Source organism: Pteropus medius, unplaced genomic scaffold, assembly GCF_902729225.1.
Source record: "Pteropus medius unplaced genomic scaffold, Ma_sr-lr_union100, whole genome shotgun sequence".
NCBI classification, from domain to species: Eukaryota; Metazoa; Chordata; class Mammalia; order Chiroptera; family Pteropodidae; genus Pteropus; species Pteropus medius.
The window spans coordinates 1670905-1677062 of record NW_024350397.1 but is presented as its reverse complement, the minus strand read 5'-3'; the positions used below and the strand labels follow the sequence as shown (position 1 = coordinate 1677062).

Genomic DNA, 6158 nt, shown 5'->3' with positions numbered 1-6158 from the left:
GAGGACAGAACGGGTGGAGCTGCTGGTGAGGTCTGTGAGCTCAGAACCACAAGGACATGTGATCCTGGGCACGGCAGGATGACCTTGGAGAATATTGAAGTGTCACGGTTGGAGAGGACTGATTCACGGGGAGGTAGAACCAGACTGGGCAGAATCCGGGCTGAGTAATTTGCTGCAGGCCGTCAGGTAAGCAAGCCTGTGTCACTGCCAGGGACCAGAGCTGCGCAGAGCTGATGACAAACAAGTTCAGGACTAAGGTCAGAGTCAGGAGGGGCTGATAACTCCAGGGAGCACTCCGAGGAAGCTGTTGCTCTGAGGTTCTCTGAAGGATTCAGGTTTTTCACCCTGAAAAAATTCAAAGTCAGTGGCCAACCCTGACTCTGGGACAGATATTGAATTCTAAAAATATGAACATTTAGGATCAACTCCTTAACGCGGGCAAATAAGGAAAATGAGAGCCAAGGGAGTTAAGTGACTTGCAGTGTCCACACAACCAGGCAGCAGCAAAATTGAATTCTAGAGCCAGAACTGCAGTAGGCCGGTTATCAGGGCAGCACGCGGGTGTATTGTAAACAACACACTGGTCTATGAGATGCTACCAAGAAGCCCCTTCTTTTGGAAATTAACCACATACACTAGGACGGGAAAGGGCTTGAGAAAACTTGAAGCCAGAAATCAGTTGAACCCAGGATTTTCTAAACTTATTTGACTCTGGTGCCCATTTTTTTCATGTAACACGGAATTTCTTTTTGAGAAACACATTTAAGAACGTACTGTGGACATGCATCCCATCTGGTCCTTGGCTGCTTGGATCAGACGCAGTTTCCCTGGGGTTGAGGATGTTTTCTTGTCTACCAGGAGCCTTTGCCACACAGTCTGAACATATAGCCACGCCCTCTTGGTTGTTAACAGTCTCAACTAGAAAATTCCATGGTTTTTTGTGGGTTTTATTAAGTCCTATGGTCCACGAGATATGTATTCTTCGTTCACCGCTCTACCTTCCCCATCTGCTCTCTTCCAAGAGGGCTGATGTGTACGAACCACGTTAATAGGCTCTGGCTTTCCTGTCACCCCCTCCCTGGCTTCTAGCTGTACTCGGGCAAAGGTGACGAATAGGAGATGAGGGAGAGAAGCATGCTGTCAGGCACTTCATTCCTTGGTTCTCTCCCCAAGCCAAGATCTCAGGTGCTCCCACATGGCCCCTTTTTCCTAGCTTGCTCTCTCTCGGGGTTGTAACGGAGCACCCTCTGTTTCCAGCCTGAGGTATTGCACTGTGCCTTGTGGTTTCTCTACACTCTTCCACACCTTGGTAAGCAGCCCCTTTATTAAACTCCTCTTGATTGAAGTTTGCCATGGTTTCCTGCTGGGGCCTTCCTTATACAGCCCTATTTTGTGGAAAAGACTGTGGATGCATTATTCATTCATTTATTCATAAAATGCTGATCGAGTGCCTGCTGTGGGCTCAGGGATACGATGATGAACAGGACAGACCAGATCCCTGCTACCATGAAGCTTAGCGAGGGAGAGAGAAAATGAAGAACTAAGTAAGCGACTAAACCACAGATTGCCCTAAGTATTAGGAAGAAAAGAAACACAATGCCATTACTGAGAATAACGGATCTACCTATCTAGGCAGGGAGGTCAGCGAAGGCCTCTCTGAAGAGGTCTAAAGGATGAGAAGGTGGAAAATGGAAGGAGAATTTTCCGGGCAGAGGACATATCAAGTCCCAGTTCCTCTGGTGGGATAGAGCTTGGCGTTATTAGCATGTTATTTTGCTCTGTTTTGTGGTTTTCACCTTGGAAATGCTTTCATGGGGTCTATACAGCATGTGATGTCAAGACAGGAAGAAGGGCAAGTGTGCACATGGTGTGACACGTGGCTGTCAAGAGAGTAGGTTGTGAGTGAAGAAAGAGTCCGCGTGCTTTACTGAGAACACAGCTCTAGCCCGCTACTTCCTCCCTGCCTCCTCCTCCAGTCGCCTGCTCCTGGGCTGTGGCGTCCTGGTACTGCTGGTCTTCAGACACTAGGTCGTTCACATTGCTCTCAGCCTCGGCGAGCTCTATTCCGTCCACGCCACGTCTGCATACCAGTGCAGGAAGGCCTTGCCGAACATGGCCGTGAACTGCTCAGATGTGAGCTGAAACAGTTCCTGGATGCCTCTGGTTACCGATGAAGGGGGTGGTCATTTTTAGCCCCTGGGGTGGGATGTCACAGATAGCTGTCTTCGCGTTGTTGGCCATCCATTCGACAAAATAACGGCTGTTCTTGTTGTGGACATTAAGCATCTGCTTGTCCACCTCCTACATGCAGCCCCTGAACACGGAGGAGACCATGGTCAGGGAGCTGCTGTGATGAAGGTCACAAGCCACCATCCTGCTCCTGGCATTGAATGTCTGCTAAGTGATCTTGGACATCATCAATGCCCAGTGCTGCTGGCTGCCCTGGCTGGCAAGGAACGACAGGGGCCACTGTGGTGGTCCTGTCAGGAGCAGGTAGGGGTGGGTAGGAGCCAGGTCACACAGGGCTGCCAGCTCCAGGGAGAAGAGCCCTCGGCTCACTTCATCTGCACCCACCTGCCATCACTCATCTTGGAGACCCCTGAATTGGTCCCTCCTGACTTCCATTCACCCCGACCTGGATGCACCACATGTGAGTCAGGGGCAGATTAAAAGGAAAATTTTCTTCTTTTTTTCTCGCAAGCCTGCTCTTCCTCCTATATCATAGGGAAACTCATCACTATGTATCCCATTGCCGAAATTCTGCGAACCATTCCCAGCTCGCTCTTCTTCTGCGCCTTGCACTTGCCCACCAAGTCCTGGGTATTCTGTGTCTGAAAAGCGTCACCCCACTCACACGTTGCAGCCTTTCTAACTTGCGTCAGTGTCCCCATGACTCTCCTGCCTCCTTCTCCCACTTGGTAATTCTATTTTTCCAAAAATATATATATTTTTAAATTTCAATTATAGTTGACGAATAATATTATACTGGTTTCAGGAGTACAACACAGTGATTTGACATTTGTATAACGTACGAAGTGATCACTCTGATAAATCCAGTACCCATCTGACTCCATATGTAGTTATTACAATATTACTGACTGTATTCCTTATGCTATACTTTACATCTCCAGGACTATTTTGTAACTACCAATTTGTACTTCTTAATCCCTCCCTCTTTCCATCCACTCCTAAGACTCCTCTCATCTGGTAAGAATCAAAATGTTCTCTATATCTATGAGTTTGTTTCTGTTTTGTTTGTTAATTTTGTTCTTTAGATTCCATATGTAAGTGAAATCATATGACATTTGTCTTTCTGTCTGACTTACTCCACTCAGCACAATACCCTCTAGGTCTATCCATGTTATTACAGATGGCAAGATTTCATTTTTTTTTTTTATTGCTGAGTAATACTTTTTTATTCCTGGCACTGGAACCCTGGGCTGGGGAGCCTGATGTGGAGCCAAGGCCCCTTGTTCCTTTGGGGGAACCTCTACAGCTAAGATGTTCCTCTCAATTTTTAACTGCCACACATAGGTGTGGGACCAGCTCGCTCTGCATCTCTGCCCCTCCTACCAGTTTCAAGGAGGCCTCTTTAGTATGTCCTTAGTTGTACGACTTCTGTTCAGCCAGACTTCAGGCAATTCTCAATGATGGTTGTTCTATAGCTTAGTTGTAATGTTGACGTGGTTGTGAGAGGAGGCGAGCATAACGTTCACCTACCCCACCGTCTTGACCGGAAGTCCTGGTGATTCCTGGCATGCCTGGCCAGCTTGGTCTTTCTCAGAGTGTCACTCTACTAAAGCATGATTGCTCTACATCCTTTTAACATGAAATTAATCTTCCTTAACCCTGAACACAGTACACAGTGATCTTGGCACTTTTTCAGGCCTATTTTCTAATGCCCTCCCCTTGCTCGCTATTCAATTCCAGCAATACTTGGGGCATCCAGCCCGTCACATGCTTTCTCTTGCCTCCCACCTTGACAAAGACGATTTTCTCCCCTTAGAATATTTTCCCCACTTTCAAGCCCTCTTCTCTGCCTGATTAACCACCGTGAATTTGGGTCCTTTAGGAATTAGCTCAAGTGTCAGCTTCCCTAGAAAGCATGCCAGCTTTCTATCTCTTCTCTATGGCATGTGTTCTATTGCTGTGTGACAAAGATTAGTCACCTTATCTGTCACCCTAAACTGTTTATACCTTAAGAAAAGGCGGTGACTCTTATTTCTGGCTCTCCTGCACTTATTACTGTGTCAAGTACACAGTATGTCTTCAACGAATTCATAAAGAAATGAATATCTCAAAGTTAGGGAGAAAATCAACAGTAAGAAGTAGAAATACAGAGACTAGCACTGAAGCAGAAAGATGAAGTGAAAACCTAAGAACAAAACAAAGCAAAACAAAACAGAAGCCCCCAGTGAAGTGGTAAAAGAAGAAGGAAACTGAAAGCTGGAGGCGCAGGCTGCAGGGATGGAGAACCTGGGGCACAGTGTGGGCGAAGAATGAAAGCTGTAGTTCCTTGAGCAGTGAGAATTTGAGTGAATCAGTTGCTGAGAACGTTTTTGTTTCACGGGATTGCTGAAGATGGTATTTTCATTTCGCATGTATAAAAAAAATAAGAAAAGTCTATTTTTGAAAAAGGTACCATGTACCATGTATAATCAAGGAGCTCTTACCATATTGTATAATGTAATCAGCTTTGTACGGTTAGAGCACTTATAAATAAAATGACCCAGAAATATTTGCAATAGTAAATAATATATAGGGAAGTGAGCTCTATTCTAGTGCATGCTTTATAATGTGGGTACAGCTGAATAACGTGGCTTTGAATGACAGAGGTCCATTTATATACTGAGTTTTTTCAATAAACACCCATATTGTTTTCTATCTGCGGTTGGGAATCTACAGACTCAGAGGGACAATTTATGCATTCATCTTCTAGATAAGAGCCTGGAGCATCCACACATTTGGGTATGGGGTAGGGATTTCCTGAGACCGATATCCCATGGATACTTAGAGAGAACTGGTGTCGTTAAGTTTTGGGGAGTCAAAAATTATTTGAGGATTTTTGACTTGCGGGAGGCAGAGGACAAGTTGGTGCCTCTACCTCGCCGTGTTGTTGAATGGTCAACTGTATTTTTTAACCACTTTATTTCCTGGCTTTCCTAACTTCCACCTCCAAATAAACTATCAGCTGAAATCAGCCAAGGCTATGTAGAAAAGGTGCGGGATCTCATTAATATCTATGGCAATGGTTCCTTCTCAAAGATCAATTTCCTATGAACTTTGTTTGAAATTCTGGTCATTTCAGATGTGAAGAATTACTCCAGTAGAGACACTGCAGCACTAGGAAAGGGAATATTTGTGTGTGTGTGTGCTCTTTTATAGCTTTTTTCTTTTATTTACTTACTTACTTACTTACTTACTTACTTATTTACTTACTTACTTACTTACTTATTTACTTACTTACTTACTTACTTATCAGAAGGGGAATATTTATGTATTGAACACCTATAAAGTGACTGGTGCCATGGGAGATGCCCTACACTGTTTTTTTCATTTGGTGTCTTTCCTTTGCCATGCTGTTTTCAAATCTAGGCCATCTTGGGAAGATGCTTTAATGATTCAAGAAAACACGCAGTGATCTCAGATTTTTCCATGTGGTGGGAGTAAAGTGCATGTCATAGGGATGGGACCAGTCCCAGGCAAATCTGCGATGTGTGAGAAGGTTTTCCCCCAACTGAGACTCCATCTCCCCCTCCTCTCTGATCTCCATCTTCACTGGCTTGTCTTGCTTCTTGGCACCACTTAATAGACTTATTTATAGCAAAGTACCAGGGAGTGAGTGAGCTACATTTCCCAGGAGTACTTATAATTTGAATAAAAACTCAAGAGCAATGCTTAAATGAAGAGAGCAGATGATAGATGGCTAACTTTCAGGCCATTGTAGGGAAGGTTGTTCTGTAAGAAGAATGGGGGAATGGTTATCCTTCCCAAATCCCTCAAAGCACACTGCGTAGGCAACAAGATCTCCACTCATATATAAGGTTGGTGCAGGGTGAAGGAGGTGTTGCTGTGCTCTTTTTGCATCTCAGAACTTCACCAGGCCCAATACATGTCAGTTAAAAGCAGCTTCCATAGGGCATCCAGACACTGATACT

General features: G+C 44.9%; 1 pseudogene; it reads right to left on the bottom strand.

Moving 5' to 3' along the window:
• Nucleotides 1-1941: 1941 nt before the first annotated feature.
• LOC120584084 (tubulin beta chain-like) lies at nucleotides 1942-2891 on the bottom strand (annotated as a pseudogene).
• Nucleotides 2892-6158: the final 3267 nt, after the last annotated feature.